The sequence below is a fragment of the Falco rusticolus genome, chromosome 5 (assembly GCF_015220075.1).
Source record: "Falco rusticolus isolate bFalRus1 chromosome 5, bFalRus1.pri, whole genome shotgun sequence".
Classification (NCBI taxonomy): domain Eukaryota; kingdom Metazoa; phylum Chordata; class Aves; order Falconiformes; family Falconidae; genus Falco; species Falco rusticolus.
This window is the reverse complement of record NC_051191.1, coordinates 82,018,158-82,044,188: the sequence shown is the minus strand read 5'-3', so window position 1 is coordinate 82,044,188 and position 26,031 is coordinate 82,018,158. Positions and strand designations below refer to the sequence as shown.

General features: G+C 39.5%; 1 long non-coding RNA gene across 1 annotated transcript; it reads right to left on the bottom strand.

Moving 5' to 3' along the window:
* Positions 1 to 7,446: 7,446 nt before the first annotated feature.
* Positions 7,447 to 22,321, bottom strand: LOC119149476. The gene is made up of 3 exons (XR_005104716.1): positions 22,100 to 22,321; positions 19,897 to 19,971; positions 7,447 to 11,777 (listed from the first exon to the last, which is right to left on the bottom strand). It is a non-coding gene; the product is annotated as an uncharacterized LOC119149476 (long non-coding RNA).
* Positions 22,322 to 26,031: the final 3,710 nt, after the last annotated feature.

Genomic DNA, 26,031 nt, shown 5'->3' with positions numbered 1-26,031 from the left:
TTGCTTCTTGCTCTCATCTTCATTATTTTTCAGTCTGCGTACAATAACCTTTTAATAAGGATTTTGAACTACCTTATTAAAAAGAGTAAATAATGTTAACCTTCCTAAGGATTTCCACATGGATTATGAAATTAGCCATTTCACAAACAGTAGGACTACTGAAGCCTGATTCCTACTGGGTTTGTGCCATAAGGCTGAACTGGGCAGAATCTCTGATGTCTAATAAAAGCCAAAGTCATCTTATTTTTTCCCTCAAAGGGAACCTTAAAGGATCTCTTGTCTTTCTCCAGATGCCACTTAGCAGTAATGCATTACATCCCAGTGACTGTTACCCCTTAGGATAGTTGTTGGCCCCTGTTCATGCAGACCATCTGAGCAAAGAGTCTTTTCTGTGTTTTAGCCTTTGGCTCCCTGGTGGGATGCTGCAGGGGGGTGCACACAGATACGTGCCCCCAGCACAAGCCTGCCACATGAGGCCAAAGCTTGCAGCCCTGTGCTCCCAGCTGGACCATTAGCACAGCTTTGGAAAAGAAATCTTTAAACACCTTGCATTTCATTTCAACACAAGCATATGTTATTTAATCTGACTCTTGACAAGGAAACTAGATTATGGCTGAGGAGACCTATACAGCCTATGTTGCTTTTAAATGATCAAAAGCAAGATCATGACGTCCAACCTATAAATTACTGGTTTCTTTATTTGTCAGTGCTGATACATGGGTGGCTGTGCAGTAATTACTGCAAAGCAGTGCCTGTGGTGATATGGCTTACAGCAAGCATTCTGGCTTCCAGCAAGAGCAGAAGAAACAACAAAACTGGTCATCACCTGTTAGTAAATCTCCTTCTTCATAGGAACCCCAAAATGAGGAAAGCAGAAATTAGTCAGAGACCTCAAATTAATAACGCGTTGACTTATCTAGTTCTTGCAGGACACCAAAGTGAAATGAATGGACTAACGTAACAAAACTGTGACTCTGAGCATTACTGAAATGAGGCAGCCTTGCTCTAGATTATGTGGTGGGGAATCTGAAAATAGGATGGCAATTTAGATCAGCACTGCAGTAAACAATATGTGTTTCCAAACTAATGGTTATAACACCAGTGTCACTACCAAACCTTAGAGGCAATATATGCTTCATCACAGAGTAGAATCCAGTTAAAGACCTATTACCTTTTACTATCAATTACTATTTCTTGAAGTTGGAAGTTTTTCCCCCTTTGTTTTTAATTCTGGTTTTAGGCAAAAAAAAAAGAAGTGTGCATTATGTGGAAATCAAGAAAGCACATGCAACAGGAATGTCATCCTGCCCTCAGGCAATTAGATTAGCAAACCCCAAACACCAGACATTCAAAAGCAAATTCATAAGCTGCTTTCTGCAACATACTATATATTAGCAGGCGTGAATTAAACATGCTTATCCCTCCCATTGCTTTGCCGAGGCAACTATTGTTGTATAAGAACAAAACTACCTAGAGGGATATGATCTCAACTGTCAGGTATATAAACCTTTCCTGTTCTCAGTAGATTTTTATGTTTATGTTTTTAATAATACCCAAACCTAGGATACTTTGCTTCCTCCAGAATTCTTTAACCCTGCAGAATACATTGCTGGTGAAAACAAAGCATGAAAAGTGTTTAATATTTGGCTGCATTATTTAATACAATTAGAGATAATTCTGAGTTAATAGCTGAGACTATCTGAGAACAAAAAAAGATTAAAAGAAAAAAAAAAGTAGCTTTGCTGCAGTTATTCCTGGTTTATGTGGTGTTGAATTAGCCATCTATGAAGGGGACTCTTCATGCCATTAAGTACTCAAATGTGGATTGTTACCACTTATTCTTCTGGCCAAGTCTTTCTGTTTTATTCTTGAGATGCCAATCTGTTATAAAGGACACTGCCTGGTGCCTGGTCCACAAGATTTTCGGTCAGGTTCAGTGTCTACTTTGTTGCCCCTTACAAGCCTCCATCCTGGAATGCTTCTCCTAAAACAAAAGGTGGCTTGTGCAGCAGGCGTTTAGGAGTGACGTATATTCCTGCCACTAGAGGGTAAAATATCTCCATCATTTATAGCTGGTCAGGCCTCATTGTGTGTGTATGTACACTTGGCTTTTTTCAGGAGTTTTAAAACTAAGGCAAAGCTCCTCAGGGAAGCCCAAAGGTATTAAGGTTCTTTTGAATATGAGCACTTAACATCTGCAGTCTGCTTTGACAGTCTCAGCCTGAGACTTTCAGAAAGCTGCAAGCATGAATGAGAACTGACCAATGGATCTAAAGGGAAAACATAATTCTCAGGATTTGTGGGAAAACATAATTAAAAAATCAATAACCAGAGCTGTTTAGCAGAGAGCAAATAGGAGAGGGAAATCCTAGCCTGTCATCCCAGGCTGAATGTGGAGGGCTGATGTAACATGAAGCATAAGCCAAATGTCCATTAATCATATTTCCATGTACTTGGGTGGCAAGATCTCTCAGCAGCCAAAACGAAGGTTCTAAGACTGAGAAGCAGCCCTGGATAAAAATACAACCAAAGACTGACTGTTAATTCTGAGGAAGAAAGAGCGCATTCTCACGCTGCTGAGGTAACAAGCTCTGTGCCTGTGAAGCAGTCCCATGATGGGGTCCTCAACCACAACAGAGGGTACCACAGCCTCAGTCAGAGGCAAAGTTTGTGCAATGACAGCTCTTCTTCCAGAGCACATGGGATTCTTCAGGAAGGAAATCTGTATGTTCAGCTTTAGGATTTGTTGCATTTTTCTGCTTAGAGCTGATGAGTAAACAGAGCTTTAAGAGAAAAGTTACCTGTGAACTGTTAGAAGGAGCCATGCAATTTATCGTCCCAGTGTCTAGCATTTGGAAACAAGATGTGTCTTTGTTTATCTGTCTTAAAGTAGCTTGCTGTACTGTAGTTTGAGTATCTTGCTGTTCTACATGCTGTATAAGCCCCGGGAAGAAAAACTGCAGCCTAAATTATACATACAGAAGTTCCTTCTTAACCTTTTAGAAAAAGAGGAAAGGTATTAGATTCTCAGTCCAACTCTTCTCTGTTTTTTGATCTCTTACAGAGAATTGAAACAACAAAAAATGCTAAAATCCATAGGTGTTGCATATGAGGAAAGGAGGAGTATTCCTTTCAGTAGCAGGAGATACAGACCGTGTGTAAAAGTAAGAGTGTGCTACCTTGTCTTTGAAGGGATGAAGACACATACTGATCACACAGCCAGACACTACATTTAGGTAACCAGAATGTCTTTCTGTGGCTACTAGTGCCAGAGCCCCTCGCCGATGTCTGCCTCCTGCTCCCCTCGGAGTGCAGATGCTTCCCTGCACCGCAGTGCTGGGGAGCCAGGGCATTTAGATGGCACCTGAGTGTTAACGTAAAACACCAGCACCAAATTCCAGATTTGTCACAGTTTAGTCTTTCATTGCAAAGACATCAAGTAGTCTCAGAAGTATTTGCTCTGCTAATCTGGACTACATTTAATGGCTATCAGATAACCCCGCCATGGTGATTTTTGTCCCCAGCCAGTGGACGTGCAGATGGCCTAGCTGCTAGACTGCCTTTCTTGAGAGGGTAGTGCCTGAGGAGAGCAGGAACACAGAAATTCTGAATCAAAAAAGGACTGTGAGTGGGTCAGGGCTGCAAGGCGCCTATGACCAAACTCTTTCCCCTCCATCCTGCATGTGGAGGGCCTGGACCGGTACAACAAATCCCTGACGAGAAGCCAAGGTGATGGGGGTTGTGTCTGCAGCTTACTGTAAACCCTAACCTCTGAAAACTCCCAGTGCCACAGCTCACTGGTAGTGTTGGGAAGGGGGCTAATAGGATTAGGCATATCAAGTGTGCACCCCTCAACCACGCTGCAGAGAGCCTCTGCTGCTGCTCCGGTGCAAGGAAATAGAGCCAAAACCCTTGTGAACTTTACTGGAGCTAAATTTGTTTCTCTGGGCAAATTATGTTATATTGTGAAGTTTCCTTCAGGAATGGGACAGGTAGGGCTTATAAGTGAGAAACACAGATGTATGAGCAGGATTAGGAATGCAAGACCAGAGAAACTTTGAACTTTGGAAATAAGGGCTAGACTCAAATCTACGTAAGATGCCATCTTCGTTTATGGATTTAAATAGGATGTACACCAGTCCCAGTTTCTCTTTACTAGCATAACCAAGAGCCTTGTCTGTCTTCCCAGTTTCTAACCGTTCGTGCCCCCCGCCCCCACAATTCATTCCTTTAAAAAAGAATTTTAAAAAAGAAAAGCAGTCTCTCTTACTTTCTGCTGATGTGGTTATTTATTTATTTATTTATTTTTAAATATTGAAAGCACTGAAATTATTGAAAGTTATTTCTTTTTCCAAAACACCTATATACAGGCAAAATAAGGGTGTTCTTTGCATGAACCACCCCACAGATTCCAATGGAAGGAATTAGATGCTCAAAATCAAGATGATTATTGCAACAATAAAATATGTACAATCCATTTAAAAAAAATAATCACTTGCAGAGATTTAAAAAAAAGGTTTTAAGAGGATTATCCTGACAATAAAGGACATAAAGAGACAGGTTTGTACATTCTGCCAAAAATCCAGTGACTTGTCATGAAACTACATCACAATGGAAGCGAGAATTATATGGATTATGTGTGAGTCTGAAAAAGGCCTGGAAATTAGTGCAACTACTTGTATTTTGTTATCAGTTCCTATTATTCTGTATGATACTCAAATCCTAGTGGGTCTGTTCAGTTCCTGGAGGGTAAACTGGCTTTAAATGCAAGTAGCATGCACATGTCACATGTAGGTTTATAGCTCATATTAGCAGGCATGTAGAAACTTACAACTGAAGATAAAGCTGCTTGCAGTTCTCAGTCTGTTAGCAGGTCTTGAAGTTGTCATGATGCTGAAACTACACTTACTCTGCCTTGTCTAGGATTTTACCTCCTGTGGGTTACCACATATTAGCTGTTCAGACTAGACAGAGTCCTGGGGAAGACAGAATTAAGCGTTGGTTGACTCATGAATTTAGATATAGCAGCCAGACAATAAATTTATTCCTTTGCCTATTTGTAAAAGTCCACTGAACGTGAAGAGGTCAACTGGATGTAAATAAGGGCACATTTCCTTTGGCTTAAAACTAAATTCACTTAAGTGGATTGTTCCACCAAACACTAAACATAGCCTTCTCTAGAAATCAAGAGATGCATAATTTTAGTGCAGTCTTGAAAAGAGCAAAATACCAAAATTGCTCTGGGTAGCCACTTGCAAACGTCTTAATATTTTCCAAATGTATTGCTACTTTCAAGAGTTATGATGCAATACAGCTTATTATAGGATTGTATTACAGCACAGTTCTTTCCTGTCCTTGTAGTCCACAAATCGTAACTGGTGTGCATTCTGAAAGCTAGAAATACCTAACAGAAGACCCAGAATAATTTCTGAAGTCCAAAAATGCAGAGCGCCTGACACCATCCTTGTTTACAGATGTGTTACCCTAAGGATGTCAAACAGACTTTGGTGGTGATGACTTATTTTTTGCTCCTTGCTAAACTATAATGCTCTCAGCTCTCCAATCTGTAGTGCTGAACAGCTCCAGCATTTGGCTAAATGCAAAAGCTTGATACTTGTGTGTTCTTAATGCTGAAAATAAAAGTCCCATCACTTAGGTCTTTTTACAGATGGGTGGAACACTTACTATGAAGCAAAAAGAGCCTTGGAGTTATTCTATTTTTCACCTCAGAGGGAATTTGTCTCTTCCTTGGGAAGCATCTTGGAGGATCGTTTTCTTCCCCTTTGCTCCCTGTGGAAGAAGGAGTGGGCTGGAAGTTCCTACCCCCATCTCCACTAATAGTGGCATTGGCTACCTTGTACAGATCTGAATATATTGTTGTCTAAGTTATTTTGTATCTTGTACTTGGGCTTTGCAGTCCACAAATGCTATTTCAACTTCTGTAGGCATACTTGAATTTGCTTTGAATAAGGTAGTTGAAAGCCCTTCTTTTATGGTTACTGCTATGAGTACTAAGAAATTATGTGCTTACCCAGAGCACCAGGAGGTCTTAGATAGTTCATGTAGAACCAGGTAATGCTGCAGCTGCATTGCCTTCTGTATGGGAGCTTATTAATTTTAGAGAAGCTCTGATATATCTAAAGAGCTGCACCTGCACCTCTGAAGTTCACTGTGGACATAGAATTATCTGTTGTATTTTAGTTTTCCAATTTATATGACTGTCACTTATGCCATTGTGTGAACTTTCATTTGCACGCAAAATATGCGAATGAACTCTAAATCTTGCTTTGGATGTTGCAAATGCAAATATGAGTATTTGCTCTCCAGAATTTGTGCAAACATAGGTGTTGGCATCTCGACACTAAATATGTATTTGGTCTGCACATACTTTCATTTGGATAAATGTGCACACAGGAAGATATCAAAACCTTAAAATTAATCACACTCTGATTTGTCTATTTTTTTCCAAAAATTACAAACAAGTCTAAAGTGGAAAAACCAAAATGTACACTTATATAGGGACAGGAAAATCCCACCTGCTGCGTCTGTGCATTAAAAAAGAAAAATCTTACAAACTACACTGGGCTGCTTATAGAAAATAATCCTCCCCATGAACACTTTTAATTTCCTCCGTTTACAACATTGAAATTCGTTAACATTAAACTACATTAACCTATGTTTCTAGACATAAAGTATTCCTTTCCACGGAGAGCATGAGAATAAAATTGTCCACCAGCATTTATTTTTATGAAGGCTGGGAGTATCAACCACCTGTAGGTCTACATGTACAATATATTAATGGAAAAAAGGAGCTGACATATTTTAGGCAGTGCTGAAACCCCCATCTTTACACTACAAGCTAATGTTAGAAGGATAAAGAAGATGTGAAATAAAAGGAAGACTTAATACAAATGGATTTTTTCAGTGACATATTCCCACAAGGAAAGCCTTGCATGCTGAAAATTTTCCACTTTTTAGTTGTAGTTCTGAGGCTTCTAAGAACCTTTTTATAATTCTTTGTTAAACCAAAAAGAGTAGTTAATGTGTTTTCTTTGTGTGTCCCTGTAAATTATACTTTCCCAAGTTCCCAAGATGGATTCTCTAACAGTAAAAGGAAACAAAGCTTAAAGGCATTGTTTTTCTTCCAGTGTTCATCTTGTTGAGTTTGTGGTTAATTTGTGTTTGTCTTGTGATTCTTAAATTCCTTCAACTTTTCCTTTAACTTCTTTGTTACTTTTTGAGACTATAATCTAATATAGCAAAAAAAAACCCAAACAAACAAACAAAAAAAAAACTGCAAAAGATTGAGCTCCTAAAAGTTCTGTAAAGGAGACAGAATAACCATAATAACTATTCTGTTCATTGTTTTAGCAAATAAATCTCACAATAAAAGAAATTTAATAAAATGAAATTTATAAATACATAAAAAATAATATCACAAATATCACTGTAGGGATTACACAAGACTTCAGACATCCAGAGGCAATGTGTGAGTTGCCTATTTGTGTTTAGATTTATAACCCTGGGTCAGTTTGTAATTGTTCAGTCTGAAAGGTGATTTTTGGCTTTTTAATATCCCAGGTGGCACCAAACTAGGTCTTCAAACAACCCTTTTTACATATGATGAGGGGAGCTGAATACAACAAGGGTGTGAAACATGGGTGTCAAAGTTATGCTGTGGCAAAAGCCAAAAAATGTTGTAAGTTGGGATCTGCCCGCTAAGGTTACTGTATGAAAGATCTTAAACTCCTGTCCACAGCTACTCTCCTGCAGCTGTCAGGAGTGTTTGCAAGAAGGATGACTTCCCCATGGGAGATAGAAATACAAGTAGAGAGGCTTTGAGTCACCGCACTTGTCCACACCCTGCAGTAGTGTCAGGGGGAGTATCAGGGCACTTGCTCTCTCACAGTAGGGCATTCCTTTTCAATTAAAAGTGTAGGTGGCTGCTACCATGCTGTCTCTCTGTCTTTATGTTAATGAAGAAGTGTATTAGCACAGTAAAGACATGCCTCCTCTTAACCAGGAATAAGACAACATGCAAAGAGTACGCTGCTGAACTCAGTTTCTCAGAGGTTTCAAGGTTCCTGAAGGTCCCCCATTGCAATGCGAACATATCATCACAGGTTTCTATCATAGAAGTCTAGGGAATGGTTACTGTCCAGTTTGAGCTCTTTATGATATTTTAGTCAGTGTAGGTGGACCTTCAAGGAGGAGATGCTGCAAGGTAAGCAAGAACTCATGTAGTTCTAAAGTTCTTACAGCAACACTATGTTGCCCTGATGCAGAGCCTCATGCAGAGCAAGTGACTGGGAGCAGAGCAGTGTCCCTAGTAGACTATGTCCCTCATCCCAAAAGTAGGACTGCAAGTACTGCGCAACCAGTGGGAGGTCTGTCATAGATGACAACAGCTCCTAAAGCTACTCTAAACAGGGCTGGGACTGAGATTTCCAGCTTCTGATGAGACAAGCTTTGAAAAGGCACTTTTCTGTCCTTTGTTTGCCTCCTTGCAAAGCAGCAGGACTAAATCTGTCTTTAAATCCATACATGATCCCATCCTGCATGTGTGTGTGCACGTGCTGCGTTCCTCTGGAGGTGCAAAGCCAAAATCTTGTTGGTCATGGCATTGTCCCATGGCAATTGACATTTGCTGCTCTCCCAGCAAAGAGCTTAACATTATTAAAACAATAAAGGCAGTTTACATCTATTGCTGTCTTCCCTCGCAGAAGACTATAATTTCTGTACCCACAGTCACCCTAAAAGGTTCAGTACTCATGACAATAGGAACAGTATCACACATTGGATTACAGGTGCAGTCATCCCTGTATTCTTTCTCTTGTAGTGCCTTGCACTAGGCAGCTCATTTGCAAAAAGCCATTAATTGAATGTTGTTGACTAAAGGGGGAGTTATTTCCTTATGCTTCACTCGTAGGAGTGAATATACTCCAAATCACGATGCTTTGTTTTTTCTTCCAGTGACTCCTGGGCGTATTATTCTTTCCCCCATTTCTTCTTTATGTAACTGTAGACCATACTCTTCATTATATGTGTCCGGTCTCTTTGTTAACCTTCCTAAACACCTGACTTCAGTGCTATCTTGTGACTCGTTAATCCCACCCTAAATGGTACTGATACCACATGTAGGCTGAGGTAATGGCTATGCAGGATATGCATTCACGTCAGTGTCACACGCGTTCTCCCTCCCCTACTACACTGAGTTAAACATTAACATAGTACAGAGTTCCTCCATCTGTCAACATGCTCTATTCATTTTAAGTGACCAAAATTGTATCATTGCTAATCTTGGGTATAAAGGATATTTTGAAATCTGGAGCGTTTTCTAGTTCTCTGCTTTCTTCCTTCAAAGTTGAGCAATACCAACACACACTGCAACAAATTATGTTCACTTCTTGAGGTGTTGTTTTGGTATGCTTAGATCTGCTTAGTTTTATAATATTTAAAATCTGCTCCAGCTCCAAAACTTACAATTTGTTCTCTATTACCTGCCATACTGTGTAATAAACAATAATAAAAAAAGATTGTGCTCACTGGGAAGCCACCAAGACAACAGTCACAGAAAGTTTTAGAGATCCCCAGGAACTATTCTTTTTGCACTGAGTGTGAAATACTGAAAAATAATATTGCATGGGAACAGTGAGGTGGATGTAATGCCGAAAACCTGAGCTCCAGGTGAATGCTTTCCCCTGCATAGCACCATGTCCTTTATGGGATGCAGCAGTTTTTCTGCAGCCTCATTTACACTGCTGCTGTTACATTTGTGTCAGGATTTCTACTGGCAAGCCCTGTCTTCAAGGGTTTAGAATCTGGCTATAAAAAGCCTCACTGGGCAAAAATCTTGGCAATCCTGGTCTCAGTATGGGAGAAAGCCACTGAGTTTTAAGAGGGTTTATTTTCCTCTAAGCTGTATCTCAAATTACTTCACGGGCTTTCCTTAAAGGAAAGTTTTCAGACTATCTGTGTCCTCTTGTGGCCTGGACTAAGGAAAACTTCTGTTGCTGAACAAGAAAAACACCTGTTGCCCAGTGAGGAACTTCATGGATGAGTCTCTCGGGACACTTTTGCCCAGACCTCCCAGATGTAATGTAGTCCTGGCAATTCTTAACCAAGAAGGGGAGAGCAGATAAAACTGAGCAATAATTCAGCACCCTTTCCCCACCCCCACCCCAATATATTCCTGGTGCCAAATCTAGAGATTTCATATCCTGACCAATTCCTTTCCATCTGTGGAAGCCATAAACCAGGAAGGGATTTTTTTTTTTTTCTTTTTCCCAGTTCAGACTTTAATTTCACACTTTGGACCTTCTTATTTTTACCACAGCCATTTTACTGTTCTCTGAACACATAAAGGAGTGATTAAGAATGCATAAAGGTTATTGACACTCACTTTAAGGGCCCTTTCAACTGTTCAAGTGACATAAAAGGAACACAGAGTAATAAGAAACAGAAGCAGCAATGTAATAATAAAAAGAAGGGGGGGGGGTGGGGAACTCTCAGACTGTGGGGAAGTGGTGTGTCTAAATGGTTTGCTTCATTCTTACTCCACCAACCCTGACTGACCAGGACTGTCTGCAGTGGTAAGATGCCCCTTGCCTCCTACCCAGGGGCTATTCAATGAGGAAATATCTTCTGATCTCAACATAAGCCTTGAGTGACTGTACATATTTCATACCGTGCCATGGCAGCGCTAGCTCTGGGACTACTTTACAGACATACTCCTGCTGCAACCAGAAAATGTTAGTTGGGGTTTGCCGGTGATGTCATTTTAGTTGATTTAATTGCAGCTGTGAGTGGTTTGCAGTGAACCTTCCACTCATTGTACAACACTTACACTAAAAACAGGGTTGAAAGACCCAGCCAGGACTTACATTCCTGGTGATGCACAAACAGGACCCTCCAGTTTATTTTCAGTTCTTACCAACATAACTCTGGATGTCTTGAGAAATCACATCAAAGACAAGGAGTGGGAGAGCTTCTATAACCTCTTCACTAGCCACATCTTATGGTGAAGAAAATAAACCATGCCTCACCCCGTTTTAAATGTATATATAACCTATGTCTTTGCTGAAAAATAAGAAGTAATCAATCTCTGTCCTTCTGTAATGGGAATAGAGACTGACTGATTGGTTTTATATGAAGTGAAGGTCACTTTGTCCCTGTGCTTTCACTCTTGTGGATTAAAAGCATGCAGCCTTTCAGGCTTTTCCATCTCTGATCACTTATCTTTCGCTTTGTTTTTCCAGGAAGGTTACACCTTTCTTGAACTGTAGCACTGAAGATGACACACTGTGCAACTGCTGAGACCTTGTCAATCATAGGTGTGTTGAAGTGGTGTCTTACCCATGAAGGACCTCTGAATACATCATGAAATGAGATTTATCTTTTCCTATTTCAGCTTTGTGTTTTTAATGCTCTGTCATTCACAGTGATCCTGTTTTTTTTTCAGTACTTTTGTCTTGCAATTATTTCTTCTTTTATATGTATTTGATTGTTGCTTTTTATTGTATCACTTTGTGCTTAGATTTCCTGAGATTCTTTTTATTTTAGGTTGGTTTCCTGATATTTCAAGATCTTTTGGATTCTGATCGAGTCCTCCAAAGCACTTGGAACTTCTTTATTCTCTATGTGATATTCAATTCTTTATGAATCTTATTAAGTTCTTAGCTTCATTTAATACTTTGTGCAAATAATGACTTTTTCAGTTCTTAGTCCAAACAAACAAAGCATTTAGCCTTGAACCTAAGTGATATTTTTTCTTTTGTCTTAAGAGAAAGAAAAGAAAAAAAAATCATTATGAGTCAAAGGAAATATTTTTGTTTTCATTGCAGACAATTCTAATAAAGGCCAAGTACTGGAAATGAAAAGCTTCATTAGGTAACACTGAAAAATAACAAAGAGGTGTCACTCTTTCTAGCTAACCCAGTGCTTAAGTTGCATAACTGGAATATCAGATTTAGATTCACTTCCTTCTCCCATTAGAAGTTTCAAATCCCCAGGTCCCAGAAGAATTCCCTGGCCTCCAGACACTATGCCAGAGCCGGACAGCTTTTCAGTCTCCCCTTTGAAGTAATTCAAATGTTTACAATATGCTTAAGTGATCACGGGCACAGGGACAGCAACCAAGGCATTTCACTTTCCAGGTAAGCATCCTAACCACAACAGTGAAAGCACTAACGTACAGTTACTGTTTCTCATGTCTATTGACCTGGTCAGTTCTTATGCAGTGATACACATCTGGGAACAGCAGCCAGACATAGGAACCGCCTTCCATCACTCTAAACCGGAATATCCTTAATGTGATAATGCCCTTCGATGTGGAACAGGACGTACTTCACATCCAAAATGGATGCATCAGTAGTCTCATAACAGAGGATAACGATCCTATCTCCACTTGAGTTAGTATATCTACCCAAACTGTTTGTTCTGACTAAAATTTTCAGAGAAGTTTGTCCAAAACCGCTGCATCGTTTCAGGCCAACCCCAAACTCATTCTTCAGCAAGCAAAACTGTTGAGGCATGGTCCATGTATCCAGGCCTGTAATATCCAAAGCACCAGACTTGCCCACAAGCTTCCTCCTTGTCAAACCTAGGGCAGTTCTCTTTGAGCCGGGCCATGGTGTTTAGGCTTCTCCCATGCTACACCATCACCTATCCTGGAGGTCAAGGCACACTGACAGTGCAGCTCTGAGCTGTGTTATGCCTGGGGTAATAGAAGCATGATGCAAATTTACTATGCTGCTGTCCATCTCTGCACTGAAGTCCAGAACGTTAGTAGAGGGTGAAGTGAGCAAAGCTTCCTGGACTGTATTGCTGGCATATCCCTGCCTATGATGTCCTACAGACACCTGAAGCCTACCGAGAACTTGTGACAGGTAGCAAGAAAAAATACGATAGCCTGTATTCCCTGTGTGCAAACCACACAACTATCTCCTTGATTTCTAAGTTATCTGTCACTAGCCATGATGAGGCTGAGGCAACTACTGATGGCATATCAGAGACTGGTCTAAAGACTTAGCCCCTCTGGAGCAGCTATCCTTTGCAAGACTAGTTCCCTAATACTTTCATTGTTTCTCAACTTTTCCTTTCTCTGGCATCTGTCTCCATTCAAGAGGATCCAAGACTGACTCCTTCCAAAACTGATAGGAGGGACCGCAGTCAGCTGAAGAACTGACAATGGCTGAAGGAAAAATTAGTATCTCTGGGAAGCCCAGCATGATGTTATTGTGCCACAAGACTAAGAATAAATATATTTTAAATGTTTCCTCTTTAGGTAACGTTACTCTGAGCTTCCAGATGTTGTCAACCAGAACAGTATGTGCTGCTTTGTCTCAGCGGCCATGTGGAACTGCTTCCACAGTCTAAACCACACTGTGATTGAGATGTTTAGAGAACGTAATACAGAAACAGACATGGTTTGGTTGGAAATTCATCAGTAACAAATGTTGTACAATATCTTTGCTGCTGAACTACTTATCAAATAGTGGAACTTAAGGAAGCTAGTCCTATGTGCTAGCGACTGGCTGGGGCAGTGAAGAAAGTGCTGAATCCATCAGGCTGCTGAGCTGTATGCTCTCAATAGAATAGAAGGCTTTGCACATATTGAAATTGTGGTAAAAGAAGCCTTAAACTTCTTGCAAAAATCAGTGTCTGTTAGGTACTTGCTCAGTGTTACATTAGGGTAAGGATTACAAGGCTTATTTTTGATGCTTATGTTTGAAGCATAACCCCTGGAGAATATGTTGTTGAAGATTTTCTGATGCCTGGGGTAAATCTGTTGTTAGATGACAAGACTCCAAAAAGGACTGGAAAAGACTCAGAAGTGCTGCAGCACTGTGATGGTATTCATAGCACAATGCTACAGCAAACCAATGGCTCATCACGTGGCCTTGAACACCAGGTTCTCACCATGTTAGTAGGGTAATAATAGTCTAAGGAAAAGGCTAAAGCATGCCTGGAGTTTTATATACATGCCTTTTTTTTTTTTTTTGCTATATGTCACACTGCATACAGTCAATTTTTTGTCTATATCCATCACAGACTTGAGTTATGAAAGACTTCTTTCAGGCCACGTTTCCAGAGGTTTAAGAAAGGTTTCCCATAGTTAACTTTGATGCAAAAGAGCAGTCTGTATTTATTAATCAGCTATCTATAAACATAATGTCTTTAACAAGTGTTCATCATTATTACCTATTGCAAAGCTGGAGGACTAAGTATAAAATAGTAGTGAAGTATGAAATAGTAATGACAGTGAAAAAGGCATTCCCAGTTGGCACAGAATTCTTATTTGGCTTTCTTGGTAGGATTTTATATGTATCTTTCTGCAGATTTGGCAGTGGCCAGCAGTATAAAAAAAATGCTGAACTGGCTGGCGAAATGATGCAGTCTAGAACTGTATTTTTCATGCAACATTATTATTGAACTGTTTATAATGATAATGTTGAACTCATACACATAAAACCTAAAATCCTCAGGAGATTTTCAAGCCTACAACAAAAGCTAGCCTCATCAGGAACAGCAAGCACAGAGAAATAGTACTTGAGTTTCAAAGTATAAGAGTATCTGAAGAAGAATGTGATGGAGACTATTTATATCAATTACTTAAACCAATGTTTTTATGTTTTTATATTCTTAAATATTCATATTTTCAGAATATGAAATCTAAGATTTCTGCAGTTGTGATGTATACCATGCAGCATTCAATGCTACAAAGTTATCAGCATCCTTGATGAGATACGTATAAGAAATGCTTTCTAATCCTTATGTCAGTTTTCCTGAAATATTTTAGCCTTTCATAAAATTTCATAGAACAGTTATGGCTCTGTAACTATTCTGTAATTCTAAGTTTTCTATGTTCCCTGGACCAAATCATAACTCGTGAGAACAGGATCATAAAGATGTGTTAGCAGGACAATAGAGTATCAGTGAACAAATGTAAATAGGCCCAATGTCTAGCAAGAACGCAACAAATCTTAACCTTCTTGACAAACAAGAACACAAGGCAGTTTAGGAAATGAAACGTTCATTCAGATGAGTCCTCACCGGTTTACCTCTCCTTACATCTTTTTCCCATTTCTTCTCATGTCTCACATGTAATAACTCTCATTTTACTTCCTCGCTCTGTTCTGTGGAGCTGAGCTAAAGCAATTATGTTCCCAGGAGGTCTTTCACTAACTCAAGTGAGGAATTGCTTTGCAGCTTGCTAGGCTTTGCCGTACACTGCTGACAGCAGATTTTGAGGTGTACAAATGAGAGGTCTGACTGTGCTGTGTTATCTGATCTCAGTAGCTGCTACTCAGCCAGGAAGTGCAAATGGAGAACTGCTATCCAGAAACTAGACGGATCACCATGGAGTCCCTCTATGAGTTCCAGTCTGCACAAACATGCCATATATCACTATCAGCAGAAAGAGCAGAAAGGTAGAGGTGGGGAGATGGAGTGAAGGAACCCAGAGAGTATGTGGTGTCCAGAAGCCACGTGATTTCTTTCTCTGCCCAGGATTATTTGCCTGTGCAATCTTAGATTAAATGCTCTGTCCCAGTAGAGAAAGGGCTCAGGGTCTAGACTCATTATTTTCACTAGAACTGGTGCTGTGTAAACAACTCTGGAAACATTCTGGAGAGAATTCCTTTTCACACACACAGAAGCAGAATTTTCTCCCCCATTTTTTCTTTCATTTTTATAGATCCTCTTCTGCCCTAGCCCTGTGTCCTCCATCTTTTCTCTTTTTTTCTGTTCCAGGAACAGAATGTGGGTGCCTCAGGCAAACAATATGTGCTGAAGAACTACTGGAGGACTTTCTGTGTATATCATTTGAAGTGGTTTAAAATATGTGAACCCGGGGCATATGTCTATTCTTCAGCATATTGAGTGTCTAATCATCTTGTGCACTGCTGCCAATTAGGAGGCTAAGTTAACGTGTTTAAAATTGGACAGTGTAAAATGTTTCTTACCTCTTCCTCTCTGATCAAAGCAACTTCAAAACAATTATTTGTTTCTTCTGCTTAATAAAGGTAGTGAGACAGAAACATCTCACAGTCATAATGAATGGGAGAAAAGTGGGTTGTAATTAAGAGTGTGCTGCTTTGAATTACCATGGCCACAACTCAGCAAGACTATCCATTTTTTTTTAAATAGGTTTCTTAAAGTCTAATTATAGTGACTAAATCTCATTTTTCTTAAAATAAAAAGATATACAAAATCTAATGAGCATAAACTTTGGTAGATTGGTATGAATGGGAAAAATTCTTTAGTGAATGTGCAGATAAATGAAGTTTAGTGCTGCACTTTAACAGATTGCACTGAGACTGCACTAGGCTTGAGGAATAGAAATTATAAGTAAATCAAGGGCACTATCCTGAAAGCCACATATGTGGAATCTTCACTAGCACAAATAAGAGCTTTCTACACTCAGAGCAAGGATTCTGTAGTCTGTTCATGCATGACATGTTCACATCATGGTGGGAAATACACAGGTATAAAGCAAGGGGAAAGACAGGGGTTTTTTTCTCTCTGTATGGCTCTCCTCTTGGGTCATTTGCTTTGTGGCTTGAAAGTAGAAGAAAAGTCCACTACAGAGAAGATTAAATATAGTCAGAGTCTCCCTTTGGTGCAGAACAACTCCATTTCAGTATTTACACAGATCGCAAATTCTTTAGGGTTGGTTTTGTTGTCACTGAAATCAAACATCCCACTGACTTTAGGTAACAAAGTAAACGTCCTTTACTCTTGCAAAGAGCTTTGTTGAGCTTTAGGTCTTCTAAATACTTCAGAAATACTTTTGGTTGCTAAAATAAAAAGCATCATGACATTTGTTTACAAGTCTGTACCCTTAAGCAAGATCTGGATTGACTTCTTGACTCAGTGGGGGCAGCAGAATTTCACCAAATGGAAATACTTTAGACGGACTTTTAACTTAAAATGCTAACACTTTTGCGTTACATTTTAATGCTACACTAACACTGAATTAAAATGGAGTCCCGGTGTTAATATGCAATATCTAAATCAATACCACATGATTAGTGTCATGAAAATGAATATTAAATGATATAATAGCAATGGGACTCACAAAACAAGAAGGGATTTTTAAGGGAATAAAGCCTTTGGTGGCCATTAACTCATGCCTGACTAATGCTAAATTATGATCAAATATCTGGAAAATACTTGTGAGAGCTTCACTAATGCCCACAAAATGTATCCTAATTAATGCGATTATGATAAATGCTGAAAGAATTCATTATGGCTCAGGACTTCTAATAGATAGTTACCCATCTACTTCATCTCAACAAACTCTGACATTATCACAACCCCACTGATGACTATTACTTCCACAAAGATGCAGTTTAAAAGCTCATGTTGTGTGTGACCAAACTCTTCAGTTAAAGCCTACAAATGACTGATTTTTCTGTTAGACATGTTTCTATTGGAGCTTTCTACCATAACTTGGAATCAACATCTTGCCTTGTTTTGAGTGACAAAACCTCAGTTGCGCAGGATGAATTACACAACATGTTTAATCGTCAGTGCGGTCTCCAAGTACATGTGGTCTCAACAATGAATACATGCTTATGTGCTCGGGGCAACCAGGGGAGGACAAGATGAATATGATTTCAGTTTGTCCAGTCTCATAGTAAACAAAAGGTTTACTTCATTTGCTAGAAAATTGCTTTGATTCAGATTCTGCTATCAGATACCAGAGGTATGGCTTTTTTAAGGTTGTTCCCTACTCACTTAGGGCCTTCCACATACATTACACTGTAGCTAACAGCAGGACCTGGACCAATGCCTTCAATACATTGAGAATCTGGTTTGTATTCTCTGAATGTAAAATAACACATTTTCTATCAAAATAATTGCTATTAAAAATATTTCTCTGCCATATTAAATGCCCAAATAAGTTAAATGTTCTTTAATATCTAAAACATGAGAACCATTTACAATTTACCCCAGTAAATGATTAAAGATTTACTCAAAAAAGGACTGATTTACTAGGTATGGGAACCATGTACATTTAAATTAAACAGTTGTAACTTTGTGAAAATTACAGATACTCTTTCAACTTCCCCTGTTCCCTTTCTTTTAATCAGATCAGCTTTCTGAACTTTCACATATATACTCCTGGTTTACAGAGAGTAAGTGGAAGGAAAAATAGGTCAGCAAGAAAGTTTGCTTTGGTTTGATCAGTGCCCATCCTAGCCACAGCATGATGATGTCCCTGTAATTGGTGAAATGAAGTAATTCTGTGATAAACTACCACTGAAGCCAACACCTTATACTAGGAACTAACATGCCTACACGTGATGTCTTTGAGAGATGTAAAGGCTTGAACTACTTTGTGATTGATAAACATTTACTCCATAAGATCGGCAATAAAAGGGTTGGGTTGTTGTGGTTTAATCCCAGCTGGCAACTAAGCCCCACACAGCTACTCACTTACTCCCAGACGATGGGATGGGGGAGAGAATTGGAAAGGTAGAAGTGTAAAAACTGGTGGGTGGGTTGAGATAGAGGCAGTTTAATACGTTAAGCAAAAGCTGCACATGTAAACAAAGAAAAATAAGACGTTCACACATCGCTTCCCATTGGCAGGCAGGTGTTCAGCCATCCCCAGGAAAGCACGGCCCCATCACACATAATGGTTACTTGGGACAAGCACCATAACTCCAGAAGTTGCCCCTTCCTCCTACTTTCCCCAGCTTTTATACCTGAGCATGGCATCATAAGTATGAGATATCCCTTTGGCCAGTTGGAGTCAGCTGTCCCAGCTGTGTCCCCTCCCAACTTCTTCTGCCCCCCCCCAGCCTGCTCACTGCTGGGGTGGAGTGAGAAGCAGAAAAGCCCTTGGCTCTGTGCAAGCACTGCTCAGCAGGAACTAAAACATCCCTGTGTTAGCAACACTGTTTTCATCACAAATCCCAAGCACAGCTCCATATAAGCTACTATGAAGAAAACTATCTCAGCCAAAACCATTACAGGGTTCAGAATGTGGTTGGTTGCAATGCACAGGGAATGGTAACTGAGACTATGAAACCGTCCTGTGGGATGCCGCGTGTCCATGTTCGAACCCTTGTAAGAGTCCTGGCTTCCACCCAAAATGCATGTCCAGCCAGGACAACATTTTTAGAGCATATGCTTTGCTGGACTTATGCTTGGATTAAATCCAGAGAACTTCAGGCTATGTGTATTCTTCTAAACAGGACTGCATTCACAGATGCTTACAGGTTTTCCTAAACAAAGGCCTCTAAACATATGATGGTACCTTTTTTTCCATCACTCAAAACCTTCCTCTCAGATTAGTCTTCATATTTATTTATAAAAAAATATTTATCAAAGTAACAAGTATTATCTGCAAGCCAGGACAGAATTATACCAAGAGTATTTTCTGTGTAACCAGTAGACACAGATGAACAACAGAAGATCTATTCATTGTTTTTATGTCTGTTACTTTACATATTTTTTAATAGTTCATGGTCCTCATTTGTCATTGATTTGCTCAGCTTTTCCAGAACTGAATAAAAAATGAATGCTACATTTTGATTTGCTTGGAAAAAGAATTGCAATGAGTCAGATTAATCAGAGATAACTTGGTCTCGTGTGATAGATTTAGAATGTAATATAATATGTTTCTACTCTGAAAACATTTTATGTAAAATGGCAGATTCTTACACAGATCAGTCCCCATTCTGAATAATCAGAATTAAAACTGCTGACTTCAATGACAAAGTGATTTGTTTACTGCTTTTTTTTTTTTTTTTCCAAAGTACCAATATGAGATTGCAACTGAAGAATGTGTTTCTGCATAAGGTTGGATTCAACATACTTAGATGGCAATGAAAGCTTGAATTAAGTATGTGCTAGAGTTCTGATCCTGAAAAAGATATTTACCTGCACAGTCAGGAGAGGGAGCTAACTTCTTCTCCATTCAATAATTTAAGCAGGTCAGGAAATAGGTCCTTATATCTGAAGAAAAAAAAATAAAAAATGAACCCTTTGAACAAGATACTAACACCATCACCATTTTTTTTGACAGCTTGCTTTTTTCTTATTTTTTAGCTGCTCAAGATATCACATTAAGTCAGTGGAAATGAAGATTAACCTCCTTGCAAACAGACTTGATTTTCAGGGAATGAAAAGGATATGTTCTGATGTGAAAAACACAAAAAGTTATTTAAATTTTCACGTCTGCTACAAATGGGCATCCATGGTTCAAATCAAGCATTTCAAGCATTGGAACAGGCTGCCCAGGGAGGTGGTGGCATCACCATCCCTGGAGGCATTTAAAAAACACATAGATACAGTGCTTGGTGACATGGTTTAGTGATGGACTTGGCAGTCCTGGTATAATGGTTGGACTTGATGATTTGAAAGGTCTTTTCCAATCTAAATGACTCTATGATTCTATCATTCAAATATGGATTCTTCCACCTGCATTGCAACCTGCGCATTGCAAGACTGTTGCAGCACTACGACAAATCTTAATGCAAGAACTTATAGGGCAGGAAGGTAATTTTGTGGTGAAAGAAAACAGAAACAAAACCAGTTTCACTCATTCACACTCCAACTGTCAGACCCAAATTCTCTAAAGTACCACGGCATGTTTATCGAATGTGCCCTGAAGTCAGGCACCAAGGCACTTGTACGCAGTATGAACTGTCTAGTCGTCTTTGCAGTGACACAGAGGACAAAGAATGACTGTTGAGTCCTCTCCATATCTTTGAGGTTCTTCTTAGCTTGGAATCCATGTGCCACTTGGGGATCTTCCTTCTTTGTAGTCTCCAGGGCCTGACAGTGATTGTCATCCTCTGCTTCTGCATCCTGTCCCACCTCTCTGAGACATTATGATTTATTCATTGTTTTATGTCTTTCTTGAGAACCTTAATAGCTCTTCCTTCTCCTCTTCTGGTCTTGTAGTGCTTCTACAACCAGACAGTCCCATCTGTCTCATAATTTTAACATTGCTATTATATTTCCCTACACCTAAACTTCCCTTAAATCTTTCAGGCAACCTTAATTCATTGATTTGATTTAGACATATATCTTTTTTATTTAATGGATTCACTTTTTTGCATATCATTCAAGCTAGGAATCTTACTTTTGTTTCAAGCAGAGACATAAAAAGGCCTTGATTTTCACAAAGGTAGAGCCTTTCTGTCTTTTTGCTTCAATGTATGCTTGCTTGATCTTGTGTTCTGTAGGGACACATGTGTTCAAGCATTCACATGAAAATGAGCAAACCAAATTGGTGCTTCAAGAAAGCAATCAGGCCAGCAGCCTGCAGATTTAATTGTCAGACTTCAGCTGGTCCAGACGACTAAGTGACAGCTCCAGCTGCATTCACTACAAGCCTAACTCACTTTTGAAATTAGTAAGTAATCTGCTGGAGTCAAAAGATGGCTCTTCACAGCTGGGGTGCCACTGTCGGGGAGTGTTCTTTGCCACATCTCATTTTAATGTGTATCCACAAGGATTATACTTCAATGTTTGCATGTCTGGATGCTAGAGTCAGGTCAGTGGTGCCATTAGCTGTGAAAACATCATTACAGCGTGGTAACAGCCTCACTGCAAACTCAGCTATGTCTTGTCAAAGTTTGTTTGAATCTGGAAATTATTTTCAAATGAAATACAGATTCTCCAGAAGAAGACAAACTTTGGGACAGAATTCCTTCTACTCTGTATAATGCACCTTTGCATTCAAAGCCTAACTACAAACTCAAGATAGCTTTCATCTGGTCAGCTCTTAACAGTTACTTCAGCACATGCCAAAGCACAAAGAGGAATTCAGTTAGCCTGTGCTGAAAATCATGTTTCAAAATCTACACTGTTTACAGATGGCAAGTTAATGATATTTCAATTAGCCAAGATATGCCTACATGAATTCCAGCCATCCCACATGGTATTGTAGACGTATGCTGCAACAAAGGGTTTATTCCTGCCAAGTCTGATTTTCACGAGATCGAAATCATTTAGGCAGTTCAAAATGCAAACAACTCTGGGTTATCACCTCTGACTCATGTAGTCCTCCAGCTGTTTATTAGGGACTGGAAGGGTATATTGGGGCACTATCACTTGATATTTACTCAATTCTCACCTGTTTTCCAAAGAACGTGCTATTGACCTTCCCCAGGGATAGGCTTCTGAGCCAGATGGACTTCTGTCCTGGACTTCTGCTGTTCTTGCATCCAGATTTGACTTACAACCACACCATCCAAATCCAAGACCTGAAGTTATGAATGAACAACATAATAATTCATGTAAACTGTTATTTATATCTTCGTTACTACTAGACAAGCAAATCATTCCGTCCTTCAAAATCTTCTGTCCAGGCTGGGAAATGAAGCTCCACGAGGCTGACTGTCCTTCAGAGCTGTTGATTCCAGCTTCTCTGCTGGAAGAGGCAGGAACTGGGGCATGATTAGTCCCACTGAGTTTTAGCTATCTGAAAATTAGATGTCTGGCTCAAGCTAATCATGTGGGGCTTTCTCCAGTCAATATATAAGCACCTCTAGGGACTGATGAATCTTTCTCATCTGAGAGATTAAATTAAGTGAGGACAACCAAATGTAGGGGAGATCAATCTTGTTCTCAGTTGCACCCTCTCTTGTCTTTCCTTCTCCTTAAGATTTTCCTGTCACTGATTATTTTTTAAACAACTGGATGTATAAAAAAACATTAAATAAACCAACTGATTTTTAAAAACTTCTGAGTCTGTCGATGTATAACAAAAAAAAGTTTCACTTATCTCCATTTCGCTGAATTTGAAGGAGACAGAAATTTGGAAACAAAATCTTTTGAGGTCAACAAAGACTTTTTTGTTCCCATGAGAAAAAAAACCCTCAGTAATATGCCTTTCAAGCGTTTTGCTTTGCTCTTTTTTGTTCAAGTTCCAGCTCAATCTTTTTAATTTTCTGTTGCAAAGTTATTTATACAATTACAAACAAATAACAAATGTTAAGAAGGTGAAACATCAAGAGTTTTCAAAAGGAAAATGTCCTTATGGGCCTGAGATTCTCTTTACTTCTGAATGATAGGACTTAGGATAATCTGAATTGTTTGTTTGCTCTCATTTCACTCTAGAAACAAAGTCATTTTGATATTCCAAAAAAGAATGTTCTTCCACAACTGTTCTTGCATTCAGTTTCTTCCAGAGGACTCTGACTGGTTGTAAATGAGGAAGAAATGTTTCCAAAGCTGTCCATGAGTAATGTCTACTCGTTTCCTAGAGCCTAAAAGAGGCTTATGTCTCTGGGCAATGACTTCCAAATCAGATTTAATTATTTTAGAAAAAGACATCCCCTAATGCTGCCAACACCACCTGTAAGAAAGGATGCATGTCTGTATAGGATGCTTCCTGAATCAAGGCCTGCATCTCCATCTGCGTTATAATTTCATTCATCTGTAAATCAGGATAATATTTACATTGACCTCGCAGAGGTGTTGCAAGGTTCACTTCAGCAAAATTTGCCAAATGTCAGGTCCTTGGAAACAAGATGGGATGGAATTATAAAGAATTTATTTTTAGTATTTATAAATTCATCTTTTAACCTGCTAAACCAGATGTGCTGTGTCTTTCTCTGTGCCCTCCAGGCTGCTGAACTCTGGTGAATCATGTGCAGAAATTAGCTCCAGACTTTGCCTGCAGACATGGTAAGGATTACATCAGACCTCATGGAAATAACAGTATGTTCTCAAGACCTGTTGGAGTCCTTTTACATCTGAAGACTGTGTTGAACAACTTAATATCTGACTTGCATCTTTTCAGAAAAGTGTGCTCTTTGAAAAGTCTTCCATTGAATTTGACAGCTGTTCAGCCCACTGAAATATTGCTTTATTTTCTGATTTCTGCTGATTTTTCTATCATTTTTCCATGTTTGGAATCGGTAATTTTCAAAACTGTAAATTGTGGAGTTTTCAAATGAAAAAAGTGAAACTATATGATTACCATAAAGAAGTAGTTACAATCAACAACAAAAAAAAGTAAAACCCCAAACAAATAAAAACCAGCCATGCCCTGAAAACTAAAACTAGAGCCAAAAAGGAGAAAGTACTAAGGCTTTAGAGTATCTGGAAAGGAAAAATGCATAAAGAGAAAACAGGGGAAGATGATTTATTTAAGCTTCAGTTCTTTTTCTTAATTATATTTGAAGAATGTTTCATTTTATTTATGAACATGAATGGTTCAGTGACTTAGCTTACAGACCTCGGCAATTATGGTTCAACAACATGCAAAAGCTATTCCTTCCATTACCTTTTTCTCTGATGCTTTACCATTGCTGCAGCCATGTTTCAGCTTTGCCTGTGTTACCAAAAATGGGAACGTGAAGCAGAAAAATGCCTGCAAACACTAACATTCAACATTCCCTTTGCTGCATCATGCAGGCTTGCTATGAAACATGCCACAGTACCAGTCACTTACTGTACTGGCCACACTGCAGAGAGTAGCTCCATATAGAAAACCTGTGAACTTCATCACTTCAAGCTGTTGGTACTACTAACTCAGGAAGATCCTGTGCCAGAGTTTGCCAGGATGGCATGATCTGAAATAACATCACTGTATACTTGTCCATTTCTTACACCCTTTCCCTGAGCAGTCACTGGTCTCTGCCGGAGTCGTTTTCATGGGTTAGATGATCTGACCTAGTCTGTTCACAACTGTGTAGCACCAGAAGTGGAAACACTGTGGTAGGGCTGAATGAAGTTCGAAGCTGGGACATGACTGTCCCATTACCAGGATCACCTTGTTCTTCAATGCAAGTTAGTGCCTCTGTGTGGTACTGTGCTGCATCAGACAGACACAGCAGCTTGCTCAAAGCTAACTTGGAGATTTCAAGTATAAAGCTGCACAGTATCAAAGGTGCACATGGGTGCATGAAAACACCATTATGCTGACACTAGCAACTGCTGATGTGAGATGCAACTTAGAGTTATCATAGAGCATAACCAATCAGGCATTTCAGGTAAAAAGACATAATGGAGACATGGTTCAGAGAAGTGAATCATCTCATTTGTGCTGCTAAAATGTTGCTAATAAAATGTGATGACAGTTTCAGTGTTAATACTCTGTGTGCTATCTCTGTGATCACCAGAATGTTTATTTTAAAGAACGGTGTTTATTCCTTCCATTGCCTGTCCTAGTCATTCAAGACCGAACAAAAGATTATTTGTGTAGCATAGGGCTGGGCTTAATCCTACAAAGGGCTAAGCACTCTTGCAGCAGCGGACTTAATCACATGCTTAATTTTAAGCATGTCAATAGCCCCAGTGAAATTGGCAAGACTAATTGTGTCCTCAGAGTTAAGCATGTGCTTAAGTGCACTTTTGGATCACAGCCAGAATACTCAGCACCTTGCAAGACCTATATTCCAGTGATGGAATTTTGTTGTAGAAGAACTTATATTCAAAGAAAACAAAACAACACGCGCACACGCGCACACACACACACACACACCCCTTGCAACTTTCCCTAAGTATTATCAAACTGGAGCCAGGCCAAAACTTTACCATTCCCACCAGCACATGCAGCTGTTCTCTGAGAAAAGGGTGTAATTCCAGTCCCTGGATAAAAGTGTACATTTCAGTGCATTTGCTATAAGCAGAAGTTTGCCATTTTTCACACTAAAAGTAACTTTTCCTTGTTAGTGGTAGTTTCCTTGTCTCCAGTGAAAACTGCCTCAATTTCCTGTGGAAGGTTTACAGGCAGGAACAGGAAACAGTTTCATTTTATTACAAACCCAAAGTGTATTTCCCATTTCATCAAGCCTGAGAAGCATGCAGGATAGTCTGTGGCTAGGAGAACACTGTGGACAAGCTTTCAGGTACTGCCAGACTTATATCAAGACCTCAAGAAGCTTAAAAGAGGGATTCCAAGAAGCAACTTGTATCTCCAGGGAAGGCGGCACAGTGAGGTGCTATGAAGTGCCACTGACGTACCTTCCTGTACTCGGCCTGCAGGAACAGAACTTCCTGAAATAATATTGAGCCCTTTTACAAATACAGTGCAAGATGTTCCTCTGGCTCAGGACC